This window comes from Zootermopsis nevadensis, unplaced genomic scaffold, assembly GCF_977971745.1.
Source record: "Zootermopsis nevadensis isolate Lab colony 2312 unplaced genomic scaffold, Znev_1.0 Znev_ptg000199l, whole genome shotgun sequence".
Classification (NCBI taxonomy): Eukaryota; Metazoa; Arthropoda; class Insecta; order Blattodea; family Termopsidae; genus Zootermopsis; species Zootermopsis nevadensis.
This window is the reverse complement of record NW_028259330.1, coordinates 41,421-52,798: the sequence shown is the minus strand read 5'-3', so window position 1 is coordinate 52,798 and position 11,378 is coordinate 41,421. Positions and strand designations below refer to the sequence as shown.

General features: G+C 38.1%; 1 non-coding gene across 1 annotated transcript; it reads left to right on the top strand.

Moving 5' to 3' along the window:
* Nucleotides 1–6,122: 6,122 nt before the first annotated feature.
* On the top strand, nt 6,123–6,236 carry LOC147870790 (U5 spliceosomal RNA). The gene has a single exon (XR_015533162.1). It is a non-coding gene; the product is annotated as a U5 spliceosomal RNA (small nuclear RNA).
* The last annotated feature ends 5,142 nt before the right edge of the window (nt 6,237–11,378 follow it).

Below are 11,378 nucleotides of genomic sequence, written 5' to 3'. Positions count from 1 at the left end.
TTTATTTTTGTTGTAATACTATGTGGGGGCTTTTTAAATGTTTGTGGAACTAGGAAGTTGTTTGTAATAAACTGAGAATTTTCTTTAGTTCCATATTTGTAAGTATTCTCTTAAAATGTCTCTGTTGTTTCAACAGGTTTATAATTTTCTTTCGTATTCCGTATTTACTTGCTTTAGGAAAGCCGAGAGTGACGAAGAAACGACCGCCCGTGTCTTTGGATATTTTCGAAGAGGTCCCATTTACAAAGAAAGCACGTCTGGATTTGCCTCTGGTTAGATTATTATTAAATATAAAGCACTATATATAGTAACAACTGTGAGCACATATTTAAGAATGCCTCATTGCAACTTCTTTAACAATTTGTAACCCAGTGTCAGCTGGCAATTGACGTGACGGCGTTACGCCACTGCAGCGCAAAAGGTTGTAATATTTTACTTCTTAATACAACGTTTGCAAGTTACTGACAACAACAGTTACGTGTGTTCTTATTGGTGGTCAAGTGTAGGAATTGAGGCAGTGGGACACAGGAATAAACAGAATATGGGAATAGCTGAGGAGAAGAAGATTAATTGATCCTTGGGATTTTACTCGGGGGAAAGCTGTCTGCCACCTGACCAGCCTACTGCTTGCCAGGAAATCAGTGGATTATGTTCAGTACACTTGGCAGGCTCACTTCATATCTCAACAGAAAATTGGCTGAGATCATGAAGGGCACTCCTGTCTTCTACAGATGTATCTGTCTCAATTTGACGTGCATTGTGTAAGTACACTAGCAATATGATGTATTAGATGTGCTTGTCATGTGATAGAGTTAAGTCTGTCCAAGAATATGTGGCACTGTTTATCATTACAATGCCCTTTGTAACTTGGTTGTTGTATTTCTTGTGGTATAGCTCTTTTGCAAGATGTTTGTTAAAATATTAGAGTGTTCGAGCTGTCTGTTAGTAAAGATTCCTTTGCATATGAATCTTTATCAGAAAAGCTATCAGACTGGTAAACATTTATTGACATATATTGAGGTTGACACTGCATCAGCACAAATTTTTTTTAAGTTGAATGGTTTATTGAGGACCACTACATGCTTAAACCTTAATTTTTAATCTTCACTATTGTCTCTTTAAGTGCTTGAATGTAAGAGACAAGACTGCTAAGTCGTGTACATGTTTGAAGCAGATAACTTTCGCATGGACCCATTGCAAATGCTTTACGATTATTCATATGAGTTATTTACCAGGAAGCATGGGATGTCTGAGCTAGAGTAGAAACACAGTTTTTTCACCAGGTTTAGAAGCACATGCTGAAATGGAAGGGAGAGGAATTTAAGTGGTGTAGCTCTTTTGCAGGATGTTTGTGTTCGAGCCATCTGTGAGTGAAGATTCCTTTCCGTATGAATCTTGGAGGTAGAAGGTACCTTATTGATCTTGATATTGGGTAGTCAATCAGCATATGATTATCATGTTGAAGGGGTCCCGGGATCTTAATAAACATTGTGACCACAATCCGAAATTGTTGTGTAGACACGCTGTCAATTCAGTAATCAGCGTGCACTAAAACGCATATCGTAAAACTGTTTATTGACGTAATGTCAGATATAAAGGTATTGTTTTGTGGAATGGCCTCTGTGGTAAGTTGCATTCTTTATTCTGTTCTGTTTCTGCTTGTTAAAGTTGTTTCATAGAGATTGCTGCTGGTGTGTCATGGAGAGATGTTTCCTCAAGGTAAGGCATTTTGGTGCGCTCTCCTTTACTTAGTGGGGAATCCCCACGTCCACAGTACAGAGTGTCTAAGTATTTGTGACCAGGTTGGTGGCCTCAGCACTCTGCCAGTTTCTCATAGTAACTAGCTCCTTAGCACCTACAGTCATCATTCCATCACTTCTGCATGATGTTCTGGCAGATGCATTTCTCTCCTAATCTTCTGTGAGCGTGGAAATGAGCCTTTGTAGAAACAAATTTCTTGACTAGCTGAATATCAAAGTATTCAGAGAAGGTTTTGCGTCATGGACGTGTTTAATTCGCCATTTTGCAAGCAGGACGTGATCAAGATATTTCCTCATCAGCACAAATCTAAGGTTGCCAAGGAGACAAATATTACCAATTTAATGACTCAAGCCTCAACTTCGGCGCTTGTTTCCACACATTTGCTCGACATTTTTTAGAGCGGGTTACCTTGGCATCTCACTAATTGTTGAATACCTATGTACGCGCATCTAATTATAGGGCTGATACTAACCAAATGTAACACAGACGTAATTAGCTATAAGAAGATGAAAGGGGTTTGGTAAGCATTTTGTAGTTATTGCAAACCTTTTTATACATTTTCAAGATTTCCATCACCAACTGTTTTGATATGGGCGACAGGAAGTCTTTATCTTGTCCACTGAAGACAAGTTTATTGTTTCGTCTTCAATTACATGCACAGCTGCAAATGGCCCGCTGAGGTCAGCACGCCCGGACTTTGAAGGGTCAGAGAAGGTTGTCAACACTGCATCTTTCAAATTACACGACATATTATTTGCAAATGATATTTTATGAAGCCAACTAATTGACTATATGGCTTACCGAACCCGAAGGTTCATCACCGAATTAACCAAAGCCCTGTCCTGGGCCAACAAAATCCAGGTTCCTTCAACTTCTGTCTCCCATAGATCCCGCCTGACATTATCCTCCCATCTACGTCTAGGTCTACCCAGCGGTCTCTTCCCTTCGGGTATCCCAACCAGTACCCGGTGCACACCTCTTGTCTCATCCATGTGCGCTACATGCCCCGCCCATCTCATTCTTCTCGACTTAATCACCCTGACAATATTGGGGGAGGAATATAAATTTTGAAGTTCATTATGCAGTTTTCTCCAGACCCCATCGTCTGCTCTCCTAGGCCCAAATATCCTCCCTTAGAGTGAGAGACCACGTTTTGAACCGATGCAAGACAACTGGCAGAATTATTGTTTCGTATATTATAATCTTCAGGTTCTTAGAAATCAGTCGTGAAGACAAAATATTTTGAACTGAGCAGTAGCAGGCATTTTCGGAATTTAGCCTCCCCCTAATTCCGTCGTGAATAAATTTTGATTTGTTATTGTTGTTTCATTGTTCCGTAAACCCGCGTACTATATAGTAACAGTATCAGAACTTTAACCTGATTTTCGACCACTTTCAAGGTCACTGACAATTTATTCTGGCCGATTAAACGCACGACGTCGCTTTCATTGCTATCGTAAACCACGTGCACTCTTAGCTTCGTGTTGTTGATGATGTGTCCGTGCTATGAATGCTTTTACGAAATCTTGTGACGTATTCGAGTATGGTGACCAAAGAACGTAGAAGCGAAAATCAAGGTAATGCATCGTGGAGATGTACTTTGTATGTCGACTGTTGAACGTTTGAATACAGTCTCGCGAATAATGGTATACGTTGTAAGTGTGCGCGTAGATGTGGAAATGGAGTGCTGACAAGAGTAGGTTTTCTCTCTGCGTTTCTGATAATGTCATCTCTGGTCGCGACGACGATGGCGCCATCATTCTACTTCGTGTGTTTGGGATTGTTTGACTAAGATATTTTGTTGTGACTTCTGCTTCTGTTTTGTAGCGTGATTATTAATCTTTTCTGTATTTGTTAAGAAATATTGAAATAATTTGCTAAGAGCTTAATATTTTTTATTACATTATCATTTATCTTTATTAATGAGGTCAATATTTCTGTAGAATGTTTCCCTGATTTATTTCTTTCATGTTTTCCAGACTGCTTTTATTTTGTTTTTTTGCTCGAGGCTGTTTAGTCTGGTTGTCACATTTAATCTGATTTAGACCTCGAGAAAGTAAGTATCTTATAATATTTCGTGCAGTGAATTTTCATTACTTGGTTGTTCCACTATTGACAAATTAGGTAATCTTTTTTTATCTTTGTGATCCAGTCATTCTTTTCAGATATTTTATCACTGTTTTGGTGGTGAAACTTGCTTATACATTTTTAAGAGATTATTTAGGAATGTGTTGAATTTTGAATCTACATCAAGGCTGTTTAATACTGAGTGCCAATTTTCATTCGATGCGTTATACATTCTTTAATAGTGTCTTCATTTCTGAGTCTGATTGATATTCTGTACTTATGATAACTGGAGATCGACTTTTTTATTATTAATATTACTAGAAGTCATACATCTTGATCAGATGGAGTAATTTTGGATTCTTATGGGGAAATTAACTATTGCCATGACATTGGAAGATGCTAGTCGATCATTTTACACATTTTTATGGTGACTTTCAATAAGATAATTTGTATTGATGATAATGGGACCACAGTTGACGATGTTGTGCTGTAGGTTTAAAAATGTAATTTATAATGCTTTGTAACTTGTTTAGGAAAGTCAGCATTGCCAGTGGGGGCTCTATGTATAGCTAGGACATATATGTTGGAATGTTTAGATTCCAATTGCACAATGCAGCATCTATTTCTTGTTATTTTAGTGACACAATGCATTTATCTAATTAAATTTTAGGTTCTTTTTGGCAATAATACTTGCACCTTCTTTTACCATATTTCATCTAGAGTAAGTACCTCCAAAAGTAACATTTTCAAGTTTACCTCTGGTGTTGTGTTAAACACAGATTAGGGTGTGTACTTATTATTAATGGACACTGATAGTTGATCAGTTTTGTTTGAAAGTCCTCTTATGTTATGATGGTGCACCACAGAATTGTTATCTTGATTGTATTCTGAATTTAGAACTGGTTTATTAGCATTGATGTAGACATCTTTCAGGTATTTGGTGACAGATTTGGGCTTAAGCCTAAAAGAAGGGTTAGATCTTACATCAGTGATTACAGGTATCCAGTTTGCACCTAATCTAATTAGCAGTGAGTTGCACAAGCTTCTACTTGCCTTCTGAATTAAGTTGTAATCCGTGTCTGGTATGATCATTCCTATTTCAGGATGAATTGTCAGTTAATCCAATATGTGATTTGTCTGCATTGCAAAGGGCACACTCAAGTAGAATATTTCCACTCCCCACCAACTTGTCTATATTGGGCTTGTCATGGTTGCAAAAGGAAAGTACTAGAAATCTGGTGACTTTGTAGGTTATGATTGCGTAATGTCATGAAAGAGAAATTTATGGGTTTTTACTTGTTCAATAAGCTCCTGATTATGAGTGTTTGGAATATTCATGCATTACTTCTTTTTTAAATAAGCACAGGTGAAATAGGCCTTCAACATCTTACTTGCCTGTGGGGTGGGGCTGGGGGTTCTAAAGAAGATGGATGAAAATCATAATAAAATTCAAGTGACAGTAAAACAAAGGCTTCGTGTACTTAGGAAATTTGAGAACAAAGAATGGGCAACAGAATTTATAATAAAAGTATGTGATAGGGATTGAGTGATTCCATCCTTGAAAGAACACCATATACCTTGCTGACCTACTGATGGCGTATTTTGGGCATAGTTTTCTGGGAGTCCAGTAACACTGGTTTGATTATGGGGTAAACTTTCTCCAGAGCTAGTAAGAAATCAGGAAATCAGAAGTTCATGTCATGGTGTGTGCTATGAGAAGTTTTGAAAAGATTGACAGTGAACTGAAAAATGGCTTCAGAGTGGTGCGTGTGAAGTGGACTTCCGGCACATGACAGACGGACATTGTAAGAGCTGCCGTGAGACAAATGACAGTGAAGTTCATGCTGTCATGAGGGAGAGTCTAAAGAGATTTCAGAACAAGTGAGCATTACAAACTGTTTCGTAAAAAAGGTCTGTTGTGTAAGAAACGTTAAGCAGTTTGTGAAGTTCTGTGAATGCACCAAACAAAATAGTTTGGATTAACTCTCTTTTTTTATTATCTATGCATCTTCTACCCTTCATTAGCCCTGATAATCAATACAACAGGTGGGAAAGGGAAATTCTTGAAATCTCTTAACTTTTTTGGTTATGGTTGTAAAAGAAAAGTTGTTTAACTGTGATGTCTTCGTTATTATTGTATAAAATATGAAAGACATTTTCTTGAAATCAGTTTGGCTATTATTCTGTAATTCATACTCATGTAATTCGTATTTGTTTCAACGTAAATAATTACACGTTTCCCCAGCGCGTGGGGTTTTATCTAATTTTTTTTCTACATTATTTAGCTTATTTAAAAACTCTGGTTTCCCTACAATAGGCATAAATCTTTTGCCTTTTACTAAAGTTTTCTGTTGAGGGGAACATATGATTCATACTGTTTCATTCTTACATTTGAATTACTGGTTGATTTTTTTAACTTTGTTGTATTGAGAATGTCAGAACAAAAATGTCTACTCTGCAGTTATGAGATCTAACGTAATATTAATCTCAAACACTACCGTGTACTTATCAATTCACTGTTACAAATTCCATTGCTCATCTTAAATCCTAGATGAAAACTTCTTGTATGTTCTTTCTACATGCTGTATGTTCACAGGTGTGGGGTATGGAGGGTCATCGGAGGAAGCAAAAGAAGCAGCTGCTAGATCAGTTTTGGACAGGATCTTAGTTGCTTCCGAAGAGTAAGTGCTCATCATTACTTCTCTCTGATGTACAGAGAATATTTCTTTCAGCACAGGGAACCTGTAAAAGTATGAAAGTAAACCACCAGGTGTATCTGAAGTCTTGACCTGATAACCGTCTGTCCTTTTGTTTGCTAGGAATTCTGACATCCCGCTCGACCCCAATTATATCACTAGATACTTTGTGTCTCTCTCGAAATTGGCCGTCTCCTTCTTATAAAGGAGGACTCGCTGAGCAAGGCTCATACACCTGTTCGTGTATTGTTACCAAACAAGAAGAAGAAGAAGAATATTTGAAGCTTGAGGAAACTGGTTAGTTGAGTCATAGCACTGGGTATACGAAGAGTGGTATGTTTGTGAATGTGTATGCTATGATGTGGTTAGGAATACCAATAGGTGATGATTTTGTGTCGTCATAGTAATCTATAATTTCCCTAGAAAATTTTGAAATTTTTTTTAATATTTATATGAACCTTACTGTTTCATTCTTACATTTGGATTACTGATTGATTTCTTAACTTTGTTGTATTGAGAATGTCAGACAAAAATGACTACTCTGCAGTTATGGGATCTAACGTAATATTAATCTCAAACGTTACCGCGTCCTTATCAATTCACTGTTACAAATTCCATTGCTCATCTTAAATCCTAAATGAAAACTGCTTGATTTTTCTTTATAGATGCTGTATGTTCACAGGTGTGGGGTATGGAGGGTCATCGGAGGAAGCAACAGAAGCAGCTGCTAGATCAGTTTTGGACAGGATCTTAGTTGCTTCCGAAGAGTAAGTGCTCATCATTACTTCTCTCTGATGTACAGAGAATATTTCTTTCAGCACAGGGAACCTGTAAAAGTAAGAAAGTAAACCACCAGGTGTATCTGAAGTCTTGATCTGATAACCGTCTGTCCTTTTGTTTGCTAGGAATTTTGACATCCCGCTCGACCCCAATTATATCACTAGATACTTTGTGTCTCTCTCGAAATTGGCCGTCTCCTTCTTATGAAGGAGGACTCGCTGAGCAAGGCTCATACACCTGTTCGTGTATTGTTACCAAGCAAGAAGAAGAAGAAGAAGAATATTTGAAGCTTCAGGAAACTGTTTGGTTGAGTCATTGCACTGGGTATACGAAGAGTGGTATGTTTGTGAATGTGTATGCTATAATGTGGTTAGGAATACCAATAGGTGATGATATTGTGTCTTCATAGTAATCTATAATTTCCCTAGAAAATTTTGAAATTATTTTTAATATTTATATGAACCATACTGTTTCATTCTTACATTTGGATTACTGATTGATTTTTAACTTTGTTGTACTGAGAATGTCAGACAAAAATGTCTACTCTGCAGTTATGAGATCTAACGTAATATTAATCTCAAACACTACCATATACTTATCAATTCACTGTTACAAATTCCATTGCTCATCTTAAATCCTAAATGAAAACTGCTTGATTTTTCTTTATAGATGCTGTATGTTCACAGGTGTGGGGTATGGAGGGTCATCGGAGGAAGCAACAGAAGCAGCTGCTAGATCAGTTTCGGACAGGATCTTAGTTGCTTCCGAAGAGTAAGTGTTCATCATTACTTCACTCTGATGTACAGAGAATATTTCTTTCAGCACAGGGAACCTGTAAAAGTATGAAAGTAAACCACCAGGTGTATCTGAAGTCTTGACCTGATAACCGTCTGTCCTTTTGTTTGCTAGGAATTCTGACATCCCGCTCGACCCCAATTATATCACTAGATACTTTGTGTCTCTCTCGAAATTGGCCGTCTCCTTCTTATGAAGGAGGACTCGCTGAGCAAGGCTCATACACCTGTTCGTGTATTGTTACCAAGCAAGAAGAAGAAGAAGAATATTTGAAGCTTGAGGAAACTGGTTAGTTGAGTCATAGCACTGGGTATTCAATGAGTGCTATGTTTGTGAATGTGTATGCTATGATGTGGTTAGGAATACCAATAGGTGATGATATTGTGTCGTCATAGTAATCTATAATTTCCCTAGAAAATTTTGAAATTATTTTTAATATTTATATGAACCATACTGTTTCATTCTTACATTTGGATTACTGATTGATTTTTAACTTTGTTGTATTGAGAATGTCAGACAAAAATGACTACTCTGCAGTTTTGGGATCTAACGTAATATTAATCTCAAACGCTACCGCGTCCTTATCAATTCACTGTTACAAATTCCATTGCTCATCTTAAATCCTAGATGAAAACTGCTTGTATTTTCTTTCTACATGCTGTATGTTCACAGGTGTGGGGTATGGAGGGTCATCGGAGGAAGCAACAGAAGCAGCTGCTAGATCAGTTTTGGACAGGATCTTAGTTGCTTCCGAAGAGTAAGTGTTCATCATTACTTCTCTCTGATGTACAGAGAATATTTCTTTCAGCACAGGGAACCTGTAAAAGTATGAAAGTAAACCACCAGGTGTATCTGAAGTCTTGACCTGATAACCGTCTGTCCTTTTGTTTGCTAGGAACTCTGACATCACACTCGACCCCATTACGTCATTGGAGACAATGTGTCTCTCCAGGAATTGGCCGGCTCCTTCCTATGTAGGAGGTGTTGCTGTGGGAGGCCTATACACCTACACGTGTATTGTGATCAAGCGACAAGAAGAAGAATATTTGAAGCTTGAGGAAACTGGTTAGTTGAGTCATAGCACTGGGTATACGAAGAGTGGTATGTTTGTGAATGTGTATGCTATGATGAGGTTAGAAATGCCAATAGGTGATGCTGTATGTTCTCAGGTGTGGGGTATGGATCTACTGAAGATGGAGCCAAAAGTGAAGCAGCAAAAGTTATTATTGACAAGTTGTTTATTGGTTCATAATAAGATTCAGATAATTGTACCTACAAGATGTCCGAAGTTGTGTTCATCATTTTTGTTTATAATCGTTGCAGCGCACTTATTGCATGTGCTGTAAATTTAATTTAATTTCTGGTACATTTTGTCTACATACAGTGAAACGTCTATCCATCGTTCCCGGATGCATCGTCTGTTTTGTTCGGTCCCGGATACATCCCATATAAAATAATGTTATATTTTCCCGCTTCTATCGTTTTATGGCATCGATCGTCTAAAAATCTTAGTCCCGGCCCACAATTTTCCCGCAATGATCGTTTCTGAGAATTTAAAATGCTGGGTTTTGAGATAAATTAATACCGAAAGACGCACAATGTTTTTGGAATACGCAGTAGCGGTAACATGTTATGTTGCCCAACCAGCACAGATTCTTTTGGAATGAGTGGTCAGCGGTGCAGGGGTGATAGTTGGAGTGAATGTCGGTGCTCATTGTCAGAAATTTTATGAGTTTAATCAGGGTGCACTCATATTTCGTTCCAGCGATGCCAGATGGCATGTGCAGTGTGAATTTCTTCACAAATGCTTTTATTATAAGTACAAAGGAAAGGCCGGCGACACTTTTCATTCTTCTGGTTCATCTCGTTTCCAGTGGTTCAGTGTCTTCTACAGCTACGTTTCGTTGAGTTCGGCAGTAACAGTACTTCCATTCTTACTGTTATTGTTCCAGTCTATACTTTTGTAGTTGTTCCCGTAAATATTTTGTTATTCCTGTTACTACTGTTAATTATTTTGTTATTATTCCTGTACCATCTCTCGCCCAGTAAAACAAGTCAGAATTCTTCTAGAAAGATTAAAAATCATAGAAGAAGTGGAGAAAAATGCATTTGAAAAAAGAATCGACTTTGCTAAACGCCTTGGATTAGCACCATCTACTTTAAATTCAATGATTGCAAAGAAGAAATAAATCCGAAAACAAACTGACAAGTGCGGTAATTCATGCAAAAAAAGGAAAACCGGAAGGAAATCAACTTTCAGTGAGCTAGAAAGTGTCCTCTTCACTTGGTACCAGCAATCGCGGGCCTCAGGAATTCCTGTTGATGGCAACATCTTGCGGGAAAAAGCCAAGACGATAGCCGCAAGACTGAATATTGAAAATTTTGCAGCGTCGAATGGCTGGATTAGTAGATTTAAAGAACGACATGGTATGGTCTACAAGAAGTTAGCCGGCGAAAGTGCTGCTGTGGATGTGGAAAGAACGGAGCTGTGGCTCGAGAGTCTGCTGGAGGGACATTTATAATGCGGATGAGACAGGACTTTTCTACAACGCCCTCCCGGATAGGACGCTGGCATTGAAAGGTGAATCTTGCCACGGGGGAAAACGTGCAAAACACCGAATTACTGTTCTTCTGTGTGTTAACAGTGACGGTAGTGACAAACGGGTTCCGATTGTAGTTGGAAAATCACTAAAACCGCGTTGTTTCAAAAACATGAAAAAACGTCCGGTGAAATATCACGCCAACAAAAAGGCTTGGATGACCACAGACATCTTTACGGCGTTCTTAAGTTCTCTGGATGCCTCCATGGGCACACAAGGCAGAAAGATTTTGCTGTTTGTAGATAATTGTGCCGCTCATCCGAAGGACACGACATTTCTACGAAATGTGAAAGTCGTGCAGTATCCAGCAAATTGCACGAGCGTTTACATACGCTTGATTTAGTCTTTCTTTTATGCGCATAATATTATTGAACGTGACGAGGAAAACATTTTGAATGTGGAAAGGTCTCTGTTTGGCTTAAAACGTAAAGTTTCGACAAACCATTTGTCCATTAAAGACTTTTTTGGTAAAAAGAAGTAACTTTGAAAGAGAAACATTGCTTTTTTTAAATTTTTAATGCTTTCCCGTATTCATCGTTTTTATTTCCCACCCCCGCCGAAACGATGCATCGAGGTTTCACTGTATATGCTTGAAAATGTCTGTTACGCACAGGCACAAAAATGAACACACAAATGGTACAATTATCAGTTCTGGGAAAACACCAATAATAACTTTAGG